Below are 18,801 nucleotides of genomic sequence, written 5' to 3' on the forward strand. Positions count from 1 at the left end.
AATCATGCCACTCGTCCATATTAAGTTGAAATATGATGCACAAATTCGTTCTCGGGCTTCTTGGTGTGATTTGGGTTTCAAAACATAAATTCCCGTCCAACCTCAGATTCACGCGCAGTCTGACTATCTTGTACAAAATTGGCCATAACTTCCTTTAAAAAAAAATATTGACAAGCCGTAAAAAATTCGGAAACTAAACATCTGAGACTTTCCATCAATATAAAGATGAACATCTGGTTCATCCGGAACTAGTCTCAGTGATCTATCGAAGTTGACTGATCTGCACAGGCAGATTTGCCGATTTTGCCTTTCAATCCCTCTTTTGGTTCTTTTCTTCTTCTTTTGCCTAAAATACCTATAAAACAAATAAACAAAGTAAATAACTAGAAAATACACTAAACTAACAAAGAAAGTATAGAGATTCACATTATCAACATCGCATAATTATGCTCCTATCATTTTCTTTTTGGGCAACCATGCATGAGTGACACTTGTACTCTCTGGCTTGTATAGATATAAACAATCAGATTTTTTGGACCATTTTATGTTGCTTATAAATTGAGAGTGATTCAGAGCAGATTGTACCAAACACTACTACAAAAAGTGCATCACACAACACCCATCAGACAAGAGAATAAAAGTTAACCGTCTTCTGATAACGTGAACTCCATTGTACAACGGTGTTAATGAAGTTTTGTTGTGGGAATGCTACCAAATTGAGAACTTTTTCTTCAGAGTTCTATCACACAACAGAATTATGCGTATTCTGTTGTATGAATGATACAAAATTTAGAGGCAGATATCCTGCCATCACTGAACTCAAAATTCCCTTTGAAGACAAGTTCACCAATTTTATCACACAACAGAATTATGCATGTTCTGTTGTTTCAATGTGCTGCATGGTACAACAGTCTAGGTGTTTCCGTCGTATGACAATTTGACAATTTCTACTAGGTATACCTAGTGCTTGTAGAACAGGTATTGTCATTCTGTTGTCTGAATGAGGAACATAGGCAGCAACAATGTTTTCATTTTGGCTCAAATCGATTTGAAATCCTCCCACCAAACATACGCAAGCGGCAAATTTGCCACCTTCTTGTGGCACATATCATTTTATGTATACTCTCTAACAACAGTTTTTTAACTATCTGGGATGAACTAAAATTATGGCCACCAAACTCATATGTTCGAAAGAAAGAAATAAACAAAAGAAGAAGAGAGCTAGAACCACTCATAACCTATTCTTTCCTCTCTCTTCCCTCCCCCCGTCTCTCTGTCAAAATACTGAGCCTAAGCCTCTCTCTCATTCCAGCTCCTCGCTTCTATTCTTTCTTCCTCGATATACCGACCCAAATCCTCTACTCCGATTTACTCTTCTCCTTCACTACTACAAAAATTGAATCAGACGACGCATTATAGTTTTCCGTCGTCTAATTGATTTTTTTTTTTTGGACATTGTTTTTAAAAAAATCCGTCGTCTGATATGGAATTAGGAATTAGTTCAGAAGACGTATAAGGACAGAACTGTTGTATGACCTTAAAAAAAATTTAGCGCCAAGTTTCCCACCATGTTATGTGCTGCCAAACCCATCTGAAGCCTTGAATTTTCCCCAACATGTATTAGTCAGACGACGAAACAAAAAACCTGTGGTGTAATAAATATGTCTGACCGAAAGGAGGGAAATTTCCCTCCACCATCTTTCTCCAACTCCTTAAGGAGGGAAGTCCAATTAATAGGAGACGAGCCTCAAATTTAAATGGCTTCATTCAGACCACATTCTTACATAAATCTGTTGTGTGATTCCACGTCCAAATTCATAGGGCCTCACAAATTCGGCTGAAACCCTAACACTTGGTGCAAAAAACATAATAAAAAACTAATTAGCAAAACCAAACATAACAATAGCAAAACCCTCTTTCGACAGCTAGCCCTTGCTCTATGTTGACTCATCTCGTCGACAGACCCAAAAACAAAACCTCTCTTGCGCGGTGGCCTCACTCTTGACAGACCTAAACCAAAACCAGAATCCTCACTCTCCCATTCCCTCATTCTTCTCTCTATCTCAACATACCCAAACCAAAACGAAAATCCTTACTCTCTAGCCTAAACCTCACTCTACTAAACCCTCATTCTTCTCTCTAACCAATCTCATCTCTCTAAGAATGAGATTGAGCAGGTGAACTGAGATTGAGTCGGTGAACTGAGATGACGCCAGTTTAGCCTCTCCAGATCTAGTCGATTCCCTTGGAACGAAGCACTGTTAGCCTCTCCGACTGGTTCTCGTCGCACCCAGCTGCAGGTCGAGACCAAATTGTTTCTTTTTCTAGTCGCACCCAGCTGGAAGATCAAATTTTTGGTATGAAAATTGTTTCTTTCTGTTGATTCTCTTCAATTCTGTAACTGGGTTTTGCTATTACGTCTTGTTTTCACTTGGTTCCTCTCAAGTTTCGATATTTTGTTGTAATTTCAACATATCTGGGAATGTGTAATGTATGGATGTATAAATATAAAACAAGGGTAACAACGTCAATGTGAAGAACAGGGTATTACTGAGTGGTTCAGTGGGTAGAATAGAATTTAACCCAAGACAGAAAGTTTGGTTTTCTGGAATACCCGGCCAATTGATGATAATAGAATATAATAGATTCTTTCAGCTGTTTGATTGTGGATCTGTTGTGTGCTTGATTTTGGTTATATATGATGGATGCTATTGTTCTTGGTATGAATATTGGGTTATTTAAGCTATTCTGCTTGAATTTGCAATGTGAATTGTTTTCTAATGTTGGGATACATTACTTCAATCATGGAGCTTAATTACTTTTGTGAATCTAGTAGCTCTCTCTAAGCATATAGTTCTTATTTTCTGGAGCATATAGCTCTCTCTAAGAATATGTCTTTTTTTTATTTTTATAATGGTATCTAACTAAGATACTTGATTGTTGTTCTATTTGAAGGTTTTCTCAAATGCAGCAAGAGTTGGAGGCTTAGATGGAGTATTGATACCTTGGGCTTGGGATTAAACACGGTAACTTTACTCACTTCATGTTGTTTTATTTTCATTTGGTTGGTTAATGATTAAACAATGAGAAGTTGATGAGGATACATCAACCCTATGTATTCATTGCACTTATTGGTAGAAATTGCTTATTAAATCTTGATATTGGTTCAATTTTATAGTGATTTGCATCAGTTTTGCATACTGCTCTTACTAAGTAATGATTTTATGATAAATAAACTCGAGAAGTTTAGAGATTTTGTTGATCTATGAGTGTCATTACTGTCTTCCAGTCCACTAAGTGTGGTTTATTTAAATGCTAAGATCTTGTAAGCATCCGTTTAGCCATTGGTTATGTACTAAAGTACCTCTTTTGTTACATTTTGGCAGGAAACTTGTGGTGATTGCAAGGGTGAGAGAGAAAGGGAGCTCAAAAAGCTGCTGGAAAATTTTAATAGCAAAAGAAGGTTAGTCAATTCAACCCTACAATTGGTTCGTTGAACTTGGTTAATTTAATGGGGTTGATAAGTTGTTTTGTTGAATACTTCAACTTTGAGGTAGGATATAATATGGGTTGTTGATAAGAATTCTTTATATATATGTTGTGCAAAGTATTAGTACTGTAGTTACAACTTATTGTTTTTTTGCTTGGTTAATGATGGATTTGGATTTTGAATGTTGTGTATTTGTATATGTGTTGAGGAGCAGCGTGATGATATAGTTTGCTGTTTGTTGTCTTCTTTATTTAGATGGAAGATAGGTCTTGGATGGATGCGGATAAAAGATCTTTAGCTTATGAGTTAGGGGTGGGAAGTTTCTTGAAGTTTGCTTTAGAAAATGCGAAAAATCCAAACAATGTTGCTTGTCCATGTTGAAAATGTGGGAATATGGATTTCTTTTCTATCTCTGTTATTAAGACTCATCTATATTATAATGGGGTTGATGAAACTTATAAGGTGTGGAAGTGGCATGGGGAGAAAGAAGATACGTCTTCGGGTAGTAGTGAAGATTCAGCTTCAGGTTCGATTGAATCTGAATCAGTGGGTGGGAATGTTGGGGTAGATTGTACAATGGATGGGTCTGATGAGGAGGATGAGTTTTCATCAGAGTGCAATGATTTTAAGGAGTTTGTTGAGGATGCAAATAAGCCATTATACCATGGCTGTGTACGATTCACAAAGTTGAGTGTGCTGGTGAAGTTGTATAATTTAAAAGCTAAACATGGAATGAGCGATGCAGCTTTTTCTGATTGGCTGATTTCATGCGGAAAAGATAATGGCAACTGAAAGGGCATTTTTACTTTCTAGGATTGAACAATTGGAAGCAAGAGTTGATGTAAGGAGCCATGAGGAAGTTACCACTGTTGGAGTAGGAAAAGTTATGGCCACTGAACACACATCTGGCCAAGCAAGTTGTTCACATGCAATAGATTCATGTCTTAAGACTGCTAACGAACAAGACAATGTTGTAGAAGATGGTGCAGTGAAAAATATTTTGGATGTGATGGAGAAAGAGTTGCTGCAAAATCAAAGGAAGAAGACTTCAAAGGTCAAGAAGTCAAACATTGATTTTGAAGCAGCAATTGAAGAAGTTGCCCATGCAGATAATGCCGAGAAGAATCAGGTGCATATTGATGGGGTGATAAATGATAAAGAGGAAATAGAATCGGTGGATTTGACCTTGCTTGATCAAAGAACAAAGGTACATTTAGCTGCATTATTATTTACATATTGTTCTAGTTGCATCTTTGTGTGATTCAATTTTGGAATTCAATAATTTATAGGCTGAGTTTTGATTATAGTTGATATGTTGAATTGTGTAGCTGCCCAAAATCTGTAGATTGACCACTGATTCTCAAAACAGATTGTTCTTTTATTGTTGCACGAGTTTCTGCATATCAGTGTGCTATACATTACTATGTGTATTATTATTTACTTATTGTTGGTATATGTAAATCCTACTGAGAAAAAATGCAAGTTAAGTTAGCATTGGGTTCAACTGACCATATTGTTGCTCTTGCTACGGTTATGACAAGCGATGGTCCATTAGAAGTTTGTCATGGGACTCCATTGAGAGATGACAGATTACTTGTTTCTGTTTATGCTGCTTTGGAGGAAAAGGCTGTGATTCCATTTGTTGTAGAAGATGAGATAACAACAGTAAAGCAAGCTATGGGGAGCTGGGTAATGTGGCCAAAAAAACTGATAATATTTGATGAAAAGGTACATATCTTTGTATATGAACAAGAGTTTTTATTTTGATATTGTGAGGATTTTCCCGTTGGTAACTATCCTGTTTGTTCATTTAGAAAAAAACAAGTGGTAAAGCAAGTAGGAAGCAGAAAAGGAATCATTTTGCGCAAGATGTAGAAGAAGAGTTTGACTTGCAGCCACTTGAATCAAGCTTGCCAGCCGCATTGCAGAAGTTATATGAGTGGGGAAAAGAAGGATTCAAAGATCAGAAAGCTGTTTTCTTTTATAAAGAAGATCATGTATTTGGTATTAATGCTAAGAGCTATCTACTTGGCTTGGATGTTAAAAGGCTTGCAAACATGGCAGAAGTAACAGGATTCCTCATAGTGCTGTACATGAGGTAAATTTATGTTATTAACATGAAGTTTAGAACCTTTTTTGGTTATTCATTAGTATGTGATATATGCATGTTCCCTGTGCTTTAGGTAATTACATGATGTGCTAAAAGAGTCCAAAATGCTAGACATGGTTGATTTCGTTGACCCAGCATTGACTGGTGAGATAGGATTTGGGAGTGCAACAACGAGGTCCCGAAGTATAAAAGAGCGCCTGATAAGTGCTTCTCCAAATCAGATTTTCTTGTTGCCTTACAATGCATCCTATGTATATGTTTAAACCAAAGCTTTATTATTCATATATTTGCCGCTTTTACATGCACATGGATATTTTCCTAAAATGATTTTAATGAACTGTAGTGCTCATTGGACATTGACTGTGATTGATCCGGACAATGACATTGTCTATTTCATGGATCCGTTAAAAAGACGCCTTAGGGGTAATGGAGAATGGAAAGATATTTTTGACACGTAAGTTGTTCATAACTGACTTTTCACCGGAAGTTTGTTCAACTATGTTGGTCCTTTCTATTGTTAGTCACCTTATACATTGTTGGTCTTTTCTAATGTTGATTTGCTTATATATAGTGCCATATCAATGTTTAGAGCGGACCGCAACAAGAAAGGACGAGGTTTTCCTCAATGGAAGAACATGGCGCGCAGTATGTGTTTGATATATTCATTTTCTTTTGAATAATAAATCAGTCAATAAGGAGTAGTATATGTATGTTGTTGATTGATGGTGCATGTTGTGTATTTTTGTAGGGTATTCCGTCACAGCCAAACGACAAACAGTGTGGCTATTTTGTGATGAGATATATGAGGGACATCATACATGATACAAACTTGGGTTTTTCAGAAAAGGTAACTGAGTTTGCTGTTAGTTTGCTATTTTGAAATGACAAAGTCTGTAGGTTTGCTGTTAGTTTTCAAAGTAGTACGCACTATTGTTTCAGTTTATCAAATGGCATGACAAGAGTTTAATTTTTGATTTTTAAACTATTACAATGGGGTAGGAGAGCTAACCATGTATGAGTCAAGTGAAAATTGATGAAGTGCGTAATGAGCTCGCAAATTATGTGCTCAAGAACATCCTCAAGTTGTAAAGTCTGCAGTTGCTCATGGCCTAGAACCTCTGAAGTGAAATAGGCAAGAAATGTGTTTTTGTGGTCTGAAGTGATGATTTAAAGTACATTAATTTCTTCACTTATTTTGCTATTGGAGTAGCATATATAGATGTGCTCCTTATTTTGCTATTGGAGTAGCATATACAGATGCTCCTTATTTTGCATTGTGTAATCCATTTAGGTACAATTATGTGGGTTATAACAATATTAGATTGATATATATATATATATATATATATATATTAATCTAATTACTGTTCATTTGGTAATTACTGATTTTGGAACTGTCGTGTGAAAGCCTACATCTAGCTAATTTTCTATCATCTGAGTTCAAAACAGACAATGAATCCTTACAAACAAAAAGAGTGGTGTGAATAAAAGTCCCACAACGCGCACAAAAATAAACAAACGTCGTCTGAATTCAAAACAGATAACAACTGCCTTGTAAAGAGCGTTGTGTGACTTAAACTCACACAACGGGCACAAAATAAAGCAACCTGTAAATCGGAATCACACGACAACTGCTAAATCTGCCTGTTGTCTGAATAACAGTCACATAATAGCTAATGCTGTCGACATGCTACCGATCCCTTCACACGACGGTTTCCTATAATCGATCTTCATCAAACGGCCTCTCGATATATGACGGTTTACCACCATATCAGACGACGGTTTTTAGCCGTCGTCTGATTCAATTTTTGTAGTAGTGCTTATCTGTGTGTTGTAGTTGATTTGTTGCAGAGAAGAATCGTAAGGGTAAAGAGGAGGCTGAAGCTGAAAAAGAGGCTAAAGAGGAGCCTGAAGAAGACAAAGAGAATCTGCCGGAAGTTTCAACAACTCTAGCCCGTATTGCAAAATACTCCAAGCTTTCCTATACAGTCTTTTCAACTCTCTAATAGTCTCTGATCAAAAACTCAAAACACCCAATTCCCAGAAAGCAATAGCAATGGCGACCCTGGTCGCAATGCTCAGGATGAGAATCAAATTCACATCTTTTCCACATTTTTTCCCTCCATTTCTGGGCTCTCACTCTTTAATGGAAGGACGACCTTTTCAGTCTCGGCTTCTTCAGCCCAAGACCAAGTTCGTGTCCGCTTTGCTACTTCTCCTACTGGGAATCTCCACGTTGGTGGAGCCAGAACTACCCTCTTCAATTACCTCTTTGCCAGGTTCCTAATCTTATTTGTGTTCTTTTCAATCCAAAGATGAATTTGGGGCTTTAAGTATTAAGCGTATGAGTTGGGTTCAGGTCCAATGAAGGGAAGTTTGTTTTTAGAATTGAAGACACTGATTTGGAGAGGTCTACTAAGGAGTCCAAGGAGGCTGCAACCTTTGCAATGACTTTGTATAATGGGTTAGTCTGAGGTGGTGCTGAGGTAAAGTTTTGACTTTGGTGCATTTGGTAATGTTTATTCCAGTTACTCTTGGTGCATTTGGTCTATCTTGTCAAGTGTCCAACTGGGTTTTTTCATTTGTGGTGAATGCTGCAGGTCCTAGTGTGAATGGAGATTATGGGTCATATCGGCAATCAGAAAGAAATTCTTTGTACAAGCAATATGCTGAGAAGCTTTTAGAGTGTGGTTATGTTTTTGCTGCTTTTGCTCTAGTGAGGTGATTTTTGTTAATCACCTCTTACTCTTAAAGAAAAGTTGTGATTGTAGTAGGTTTTAGAATGGATATAAATAGGAGATTTGCCCTTCCTCGTATTATTAGATGCATACTGTGTCATGAAACCTTGGGGAATTTGTTTTTCCTAATTTTCCTCTTATTTCAATCAATTTTGTAATTTTTACTTTCATTGGCTAAACAAAATTAGGTTGATTTGAACACCATTCATTTGTCAATTTTATGTGTGCAAATGACCAATAAACAAACTGTTTCATGTTTTCTCTGCGGTTTTTTAGCAGTGTAATGAGTCCTGTTATTTGTTCATTTTGCATTGCTATTTGTTGTAAGCGAAAAACTGTTGTAATTCTGCATTCCTAACCTTATGCTCTCCAGGAACTAGAAAAAATGAAGGAGATTGCAAAGCTGAAGCAACTGCCTCCTGTATACTCAGGAAAGTGCGCCAATGCAACTGATGTAGAAGTACAAGAAGACTGGAAAAAGGAAGTCCTTACACATATAGGTTTTGTGTTCCAAAGGAAGGAAGTCTGAAAATCAATGATCTCATTAGAGGGGAGGTAAGTGTAGTTCATTATTTAGATATATGAATATTATACATATATTGGGGGGCATAGAAACCCCAAGTAGGGTAAAGTGTGCTGCTTACAAATTTAAGTATTCACCAATTCACTACAACCACCATCAAATATGTAACTAGTTTTCCAGGTTGTTAACTTTTTATAGTATCTTGAAGGTCAATTGGAACTTGGACACTCTTGGAGATTTTGTAATTATGAGAAGCAACGGGCAACCGGTATACAATTTTTGTGTCACAGTTGATGATGCTAGCATGGCTATCTCACATATTATTAGGTAATAATACCCACTGTAATATTTGTGCTCTCCTATCTATATATATGTGTGTACCACACACACACACACACACACACATATTCGGCTCATCTGTTATATTATGCCATTTGATTCTCTGAAAACTTGCATTCAAAGCAGATAAGCATTTACCAAATACTCTAAGGCATGCATTAACATATAAGGTAACTTTTAGACTTGTGTCATGCTTTTCCATGTTTTTGGGATTTTGGTATCTTTCAACTGTTTAAGGAAAAAGAGATTTGAGAGAGAATGTAGAGAGAATTGTCAATCATATTATTGAGAATAGGAGCCTTATATATAGGGATTACAAAGTACATGTTCTAATGTTATAAGGAATACTAATTCGAGTAGGATTAGGAATTCTAGAACCTTCTCTCCTATTGCTACTCCTAGTTTGATAAGGCACAGTAAGTCGATTTTCCTTCAACACTCCCCCTTGTGCCGCTCAAACTTGGTGGTGACGCTTCATCCGTTGCCTCATTAAAAACCTTGCCAGGTAACAAAAACCCTGTGGGACAAAAATAACCCTGGTCGAAGGACAAAAAGAGCACAACACGTCCTTCACTTTTCGAGATTGAACATGTAGACATCATAACTCCCCCTGCTGTCGACATCTCCCCCTGATTGCTACAATCATGGGAGTTCGGATAACTTTCTCAATCCGATGCTCTTCACATGTTTCTCAAATGTGGATTTAGGTAACGACTTAGTGAATAAGTCCGCTACATTATCTTCTGATCGGATTTGATTCACTTCAATCTTTAGAAGTGATTGTTGTTGCTGATTATAAAAGAATTTAGGCGATATATGCTTGGTGTTGTCGCCCTTGATGAAACCTAACTTCATTTGTTCAATACAAGCTGCATTATCCTCATAAATGCATGTAGGTTCATCCGTGGTAGACTTCAAACCACAACTTTCTTGAATATGTCTAATTATAGACCTTAGCCATATGCACTCACGCACAGCTTCATGTAGAGTAATAATCTCTGCATGATTTGAGGAACTAGCAACTAGGGTCTGTTTTGTAGACCTCTAAGATATCGCAGTGCTTCCCATGGTAAAGACATAACCCGTTTGGGAGCGATCTTTATGAGGGTCAGAGAGGTACCCTGCATCAGCAAAACCCATCAAAACATCATTGTCGTTTTGATGGAGGGGGATAGGGTGAGGCCGGCCACCCTTAGTGGTGGTGGCGGCGTTGGCGGCAATATGGCCGGCCACTTTATCATGGTGGACGGTGGCTTTATGCCTAGTGGGGTCCGATCCCATTCTTCCGTCATTCTTCTTCTCTCTGTAGGGATAAAATAGGCCCATATCAATCGTACCTCTTAGGTATCGAAAGATTGTCTTTACACCAATCCAATGGCGGCGTGTTGGCGCAAAGCTATGTCGAGCTAACAAGTTCACTGTGAATGAGATATCTGATCTTGTGCATTGAGCTAGGTATAATAATGCACCTATTACACTTAAATAGGGCACTTCAGCCTCTAATGGTTCTTCGTCCTCATCCTTTGGACGAAACGGATCTTTTCCGGGCTCAAGACTACGACCGATCATGGGAGTACTCACAGGCTTTGCTTTATCTTCATTAAAGCGCCTTAGGATTTTATAAGTGTATGCAGACTGATGGATCAAAATTCCATCACTACGGTGCTCGAGTTCTAAACCGAGACAAAACCGTGTCTTCCGAAGATCTTTCATCTCAAATTTGGATTTCAAGTATTTAGCAGTTTCCTTTAACTCATCTAGAGTTCCAATTAGGTTCATGTCATCGACATAAACTACTACGATTGCAAATCCGGAACTTGTTCTTTTAATGAACACGCATGGGCATATTTCATTATTAATATATCCCTTCCCAATCAAGTAGTCACTTAAACGGTTATACCACATCCGTCCGGATTGTTTTAATCCATATAGTGAGTGTTTTAATCTTATTGAAAACGCGCTCCGTGGTTTAGAGCCACTTGATTTGGGTAATTGAAGTCCATCTGGAACCTTCATATATATCTCTGAATCTAGATCCCCTTAGAGATATGCTGTAACCACATCCATAAGCTGCATGTCAAGTTTTTCGGAAACTACCAAACTGACAAGGTAGCGGAACGTTATAACGTCCATTACAGGAGAATATGTCTCCTCGTAGTCGATTCCAGGGCGTTGTGAGAAACCTTGCGCCACGAGGCGGACTTTATATCGTACCACCTCATTTTTCTCATTACGCTTTCTAACAAAGACCCATTTATGGCCAACAGGTTTTACATTTGGGGGTGTCTGCGTTATAGGCCCAAATACCTGTCTCTTTGTTAGTCAATCCAATTCAGCCTGGATTGCATCTTTCCATTTAGGCCAATTCTCTCTTCGTTGACATTCTTCAAAAGAGCGAGGTTCGATATCATCATATTCTATGATTCCTTTTGCAAGATGATATGCAAATGCATCATCAATTGCCATAGAATTTCTATCCATCATCTCATGTATACTAGTGTAATTCATGGAGATCTCTCTATTCTCTGGAATTGGTTCTGTCATTGGAGCGTCCCCCAATGATGTCTCTTGGACATAACCATAATCCGGAATATTCTCATGAGATGGATTATTTACATCGATGATTAATGGATTATTTTGTGCCAAACGTGCTTTCTTTTTTGGGCAAGAATCCATCGAACCTATAGGCCTCCCGCGCTTCCTGGCAGGAGCCGTAGGCCTAGCCACAACATCACCAAGGGTGGGGACGTTGGCGCCATACTCATGTACACTTGAGGTGGCGTCATGTCTTCTAATTTTAGGGACATCAATCATTGCAGGCATGTTTGCAGCAGGTATATGTGATCTCGTCACTTTAGCGATATCAGGAAATGTATCAGGCACCAATTCTGCTACATTCTGAAGATCGAGAATTTTCCGCACTTCAATTTCGGACTGTGCTGTTCGGGGATCAAGATGAGACAGAGTGGGGACAGACCACGACAATTCTTGTCATTCATGTTGAACATTGATGTTCTTATCTCCCCCTAACGATGGGAAGACTGTCTCATCGAAGTGACGATCCGCAAATCTAGCAGTAAAGAGATCGACTGTCAAGGGTTCTAAATAGCGGACAATCGTTGGAGAATCATATCCAACGTAAATGCCTAATCGTTGTTGAGGACCCATTTTGGTGCACTGTGGCGGCGCAATTGGCACATAAACTGCACACCCAAATATGTGTAAGTGTGAGACATTAGGCTTATACCCAGTCACCATCTGGGACGCAGAAAAGGGTTGAGTGGCAGTGGGCCTCAGACGAATAAGCACAGCTGCATGCAATATTGCATAACCCCAAGCAGAAATAGGGAGATTGGTGTGCATTACCAATGCCCTAGCGACCATTTGTAGTCGTTTAATGGTGGCTTCTGCTAGACCATTTTGGGTGTGAACATGAGGAACTGGATGTTCAACCTCAATCCCAATGGACATGCAATAATCATCAAAAGTTTTTTATGTAAACTCCCCAGCATTGTCTAATCTCATAGACTTAATAGGATGATCAGGGTGGTGAGCCCTTAACTTAATAATCTGTGCTAGGAGTTTAGCAAATGCAGCGTTCCTAGTGGACAATAGCATGACATGTGACCAGCATGTCGATGCATCAACCAACACCATAAAATATCTAAATGGTCCGCATGGTGGTTGAATAGGTCAACAAATATCACCTTGGATTCTTTGCAAGAATGGTATATTTTCTTTAGTGTCCTTTGCATAGGATGGTCTCGATCCTAATTTTGCTAAAGAGCAGGCTTTGCAGAACGAATGATGAGCTTTAGAAATAACCAATGAGGATTTTGGTTGATCCACGAAGTCAGAATGGACTTTACAAGTAAAATTTGGAGACAAAGGAGCCTTGGTGGCTTCAATACCACCTTGAGGCCACAGGGGGATAGCGGCACCGGCCAAGGATGGCCGGATGATAGGCCCAAAATAGACGCTCAACTTAATCCTGCAAGATGTAGTCGTTAGCAATATAGAGTAAGCAGGGATCGTTCAAGCCGGGGATTGAGGGTAACTTTATAATTCACGCAAAAGAAAACAAAACTAAACTAACTAAAGCACAAAACAAATAACAAAACTAAACAAAACAAAAAAAGTCAAATACTAGAAAAGAGAGAAAAAGATGGCAGGAAACAGAAGGGGATAGAAAGGGGCTCTGCAATCCTAAACAAGAACAATATTTTGGGGTTTTTGGTCTTTAACGAAAATAAAAGATAATATAAAAGAAAAACAATTTTTATTTTAGGTTTTGAGAAAATAAGATGGAAAACATGTTAGAGACTTGGAAATCCACCACCAATTACTTTCAAACAATGTTAAGTTAACCTAGATTCAATTACTAAGGTGTGAACAGAAACCAACCAAGAAACAAGTCGGAGCAGATCATGTCCCTTATCAATGTTTCCCTAAATACTTAGTCTACGTGAACGCACAATAGCTAAGCCTATCAAATATGCAATCAAGGTATAGAACGCTATCCTATCAACAACACATATAGTGTCAACACATTTGAAGCATTAAGATCTCATGGAAACGATTGATTATAGAGTTGCAGTCTAGTGTGGAACGCCTACCTAGCATGCTCTTCTAGTTGTTTAAAACATCAGCTTTTGTCCAAAGCCTTGCATACTTGTGGATTAGAAAACAAGACGATTAGGTGAAATATTTTCTAAACCTAGCTCCAATTACATGCATATATCCTAAGTGTCGACCCAAAGAACATAAACACATAAAAGTTTTCAATCAAGCAGAAATAAACAACCAATTCACACCAAAGATCAAGAAAATAGATTTAAACAAACATATGTTCTACATAATTGGGGCTTCAAACCTTGCCCCTAACAAAAAGATAGTTAGTTACACATTGTTTTAAAAACCAAAATAAAACAAATAGAGAAAAAGAAAAAGATGATGGCGGATGAATGAGAAAGAGAGATAGAAGAGAAGGTGAAAGGCGTGGTCCTCTTCAACGTGTGCAGAAGCTCAATATATATAGGAGAAGTTCAGCCCTAGTTTCCTTCTTCAACAATGCTTTTAAAACCTTCCCTTGTTGCTTGAGGATTCCTTTAATTGGTACACCATTAAATGATTTTCAAGCCTTGGTAATCTTGTTGTAATCTTGTAGAATTATTCTAGGACTCTCCTTAATATTTGCAGCAGCAATAACCTTCCAAAAATGCCCTGGAAATCCGTCCAAATAAGAATCTCGGCCAAAATGCCCTGTTTTGACTAGGATTCAATTTCTGTCTCTGAAGCTTCCTTCTTGGACAAGGAATGACTTCGTCTTGACAAGTTTTTGGATGGTTATTGACTCCCACGTATTCTATGACATCATATTATCTAGAATGATCAATAACCTTCTGGAAAAACTCCAAGAAAATCGCCGGAAAAGATCTCCCAAAAAGCTTCGTGAAAAGCTGACAGTTTCTGCCTTATCGGGAAGCCTAGTTTGCTCTTGGTTTCCTACTGCCTCGTTGAAACTTCTGACCGGTTCTTTGGCTCTTGTTGAATTATAACATCATATTTTCGAGGTTCGCTGGCCCTTTATGCATAGATGAAGCTGGAATGATGCAAGAATTGCTCCTCAATACCGTTCCCAGAAAGCTGATTCTGAAACTGCAGTTTCTGCTTTGCAGCAACTGTTTTGCACAACAAATTCCGTGGACTTCCCTTGTAATTTCTGGCCAAATGGTTGATCAATGTTGATCCTCTACATCGGTACTTCATGATCCATGGCTTAGTTTCTCCCTTTAAGCTCCTATTTCTCTTGAATCAATTGACGAACAACCTAAAAAGAAAAACAAAGTTAAAACTGACTTTTACAAGGAATTAACTAGGAAAAATGTAAGGGATTTCACACTATATTTGTCGCATATATTTGTCGCATTTATGCTCCTATCACCGGATATGGGGGTGAACGGCCCCGTGAGGCCCAGGGGCTCCTTCGGTGTCCAAAAACCGATTTTTACTTCTTTTCGTTCTGAAAAATGGATGTCCGTGCGAAGTCTTTAATATACGGATCATCATATCACGACCTGGATGTCCCAAACGGTCGTGCCAAAGCCTATATGTTTCTGAATCCCATAAATCATCTCTCATAACATGATTGGATTCAATTATTCAAATAGTGGTTGCGTACAACCCACTAGATTGACACATAAGTTTCTCTAAGACTCTTTTATGTCTGTAGTCATGAGAAGTGATGCAAAGGAACTCTTGTCCACTCTCACAATGTGTTTCCACACGAAAACCATTGGCTCTTATATATTTGAAGTAATAAAGTTCAAAAAATATGTCTACGACATGAGATAAAATAAATCGATACTTTATTAATAATAGCCAATGATTACATCAAAGTTTCATGACCAAAATCTAATCCAATATAAATATCAAATCGTAGTCACTCTATCCATTTGGTAACTCTAATCAAATATGACCAGGGAAGTAGAGAGAGATGTCGGTGGAGCAAGGCTCTCTTAAGTACCACTAATCTCAATTACTTTCCTAGAAATCATACTTAATTCAATGTGCCACATAAGATAGAATTAATACAAAATGTCATTCATTGACTAATGCATATTGCCATTACATAATTCTTGGAAAATAAAAGACTATTCTAGATAAAAATCTGTGGCATTTTGTCTACATCGCTAGATTTAAAGTCTTCTATAGCTCAATATCTTGATCACCATTGATCAGATACTCCATAAAATACCATGAAGAGGATGCTCTCTTGATTGAGATGTATTGACACAATACATATGGTCCCTAGGACCAATGGCGTTGGAATAGTGTTACCATGGCCAAAAGTGGTGCCATGGATTCCAATCCTTATACCCTCAACGTCATGACCCCTATGGTCATGTTAGGGTTTTCTCAATCAATTTGTTCTTTTGTGTTTTTCACAATCATGCATCAATAATATGATGCAGAGAGTCTCCGAACAATATTTCATAACTCTTTCAAAGTTTAGAGAAGCGGATATTATTCCATCATGCTTCTAAGTTCGGAAAATTGTGAATGTTACTAAAACGTTCACGAGGCGCAACCCAAAGGTTGTAAGTGTTATCCTCATTCATGTACTCAAACTGGAGGGCCATCTTCATGTGGCGCTTCATCAAGGTAAATGCCCTGGAATTATCTATCTCAATTTGAGGGCCTTGAGTGGTTCTTTTAGAATAAGACTCCTGGATTGTAGGCAATAAATCAAGGGCAATTAGGTGGAGCTCAATAACATAAGCCCACAGGAAAGTATCCGTGCCCATAGAATCTAATGGAGTAAAATCGAGCTTGTTCAAGTCCGACATCCTGAAAAGGAAAGCAAGAACGTATTAGTTTCGGAGTCAATGCTTTAACGAAAACTAATATAAGATTTCTGAGCCTTAATGCTACCAAGAAATAGATTTCCAAGAATATTTGGATTAGACAGAAACAATGATGTTTGAATGGTCAAAATCGATGCTCACGAATGCTCTGAGTCCGTAGCTTACGAACACTCTTAGTTCATTAAATCGATGCTTACGGACGCTCTTAGTCCGAAGTTCTTACGAACGCTCTTAGTTCGTTAATTGCGTGAATCCCCACGATTCCGCTTTCTCAAAGAATCGAACCCACGTTATAAGAAAGGTGGGATGTAGAAGAAAGGAGGTTACAAGTCCCCGAAGAACAAGAAGGAGAAATTAAAATTCGGAAAGCAGGAACTTTAATTTAAACAACTTACTTGTTGAAATTCGGAACAGATTCTCTTCTGAACAGCTTGCAGTTCGATTGGTGTACCGGTCTCAAAAAAGCTCCGATAAGGTTGAAATTTGGAGGTCAGATGGAAGAGACAGAGACGAACAACTTTGATGAAGAAAGGATTTTGATATGAGGTTCTAAACTAGACGTTTTGGGGCTTGCAAGATGACAGACGTGCACAGGAAAGGAGAAGGATGTAGTTGGTGTGCGTTGGTGTTGCAGGGGCAGCAGACGTGCAGTGGTACTGCAGGGCAGCAGGGATACATGTGCAGGGGCGCGTAGGTGCTGCAGGGGCAGGCGCACAGGTGAGGCTAGTGTGGGCTAGGAGCTGTGGTGATGAAGAAGATTTTTGGGTTTTTGGTTTGTGGTTAAAGCTCGTGCTGATAACGTGTTTAAGGAAAAAGAGATTCAAGAGAGAATGTAGAGAGAATTGTCAATCATATTATTGAGAATAGGAGCCCTATATATAGGGATTACAAAGTATATGTTCTAATGTTACAAAGAATACTAATTCGAGTAAGATTAGGAATTCTAGAATCTTCTCTCCTATTGCTACTCCTAGTTTGATAAGGCACACTAAGTCGATTTTTCTTCAACATCAACAACATTGTTGAGGTGATTTTGTTGTCTAAACTCCATTCTTACAGAGGCACTAAGATTTCCAATGCCTTGCTTTGCACATGTCTCTTAATTCTTGCACCTGATAGACGTAAGTTATCAAAAAGGCGTGGAGCAACTTCAGTGGGCCAGGTAGTTATTTCTTCATTATACTCACTTTTAATTCATTGCTAAAGGTTGAATACAAGATGTTTCAGCCTTGGTTTCCCTGAAGGCCAACCCTAGTTTCTTCTTCTTTTTTACTTTTTTCTTTTTTATACTGGTTTTCCTTATTCTAAGAGTCTCGCTGGGAATATTGATAAGTATTACTGTAATCTAAATATCTAATTACTAGAACTTTACAGTTTAGGGAGATGGGCTATCTACCACAGGCAATGGTGAACTATTTGGCACTGTTAGGTTGGGGCGATGGAACTGAAAATGAAATAATTAATCAAATGCACTAATTAGAAAGGTGTGTTTATCAAGGAGTAATGTTGCCATTTTAATCCGACCTCATATGCATGGTGGGGTTTTGTCTTTTCTAGCAGGGTAGGAGATGGGCAATACTATGAATTAATGCTCAGAATTTAGGAATTGCAGGGATTTTGTTCCTTTTACTAAAATATATGAACGGGCTCTTCAATTTTGTGTTGCAGGGGAGTGCTAGCATGTAAAATGTATGATACAGCAAAAGCAATTGTGACTAATCTCATTACCATGAAGTGGCTTCAACTACTGAGACTGGATGGGATTTCAGTACAAGTGGATGAGGTAGATTTTTGAAATAGGGAGAAGTAATTGGTTCTGAGATCCTAATTTAGTTTACTGCTGTATCACACTCTAATGTCACATAAAACTGCTTGGGGTCGTGTGATGCATATGCTTCTGTAATTAAGTTCTGTTTTCTTGTTGTAGGAACCATTCAGATTTCACAACATTGTCCGCTACATCCATTTTACCAGTTGCTGTTTTTCATTGTTAGAATGCAGCAGCCATTAAGCTGCTTTCTTTTTTGGTTTCATTGTATGGATACTTGAATCTATGGATGATTGACAAATGATAGCTCTTTTGGTACATTGTACGCTTGAATTAGAGTACTTCATTATATAATATATATTGAGCATTTTATTTGTGCAAATATTTCATGTAAAAAATCGATAATAAACAAACAATAGTGAATTACAATACGTTAATCACATAACAAATCACTTGTAATCACACA

The 18,801-nt window shown here is 38.1% G+C and overlaps 1 pseudogene; it reads left to right on the forward strand.

Moving 5' to 3' along the window:
- Window positions 1-4,966: 4,966 nt before the first annotated feature.
- On the forward strand, window positions 4,967-18,517 carry LOC121052313 (annotated as a pseudogene).
- The last annotated feature ends 284 nt before the right edge of the window (window positions 18,518-18,801 follow it).

The sequence above is a fragment of the Rosa chinensis genome, chromosome 3 (assembly GCF_002994745.2).
Source record: "Rosa chinensis cultivar Old Blush chromosome 3, RchiOBHm-V2, whole genome shotgun sequence".
Taxonomy (NCBI): Eukaryota; Viridiplantae; Streptophyta; class Magnoliopsida; order Rosales; family Rosaceae; genus Rosa; species Rosa chinensis.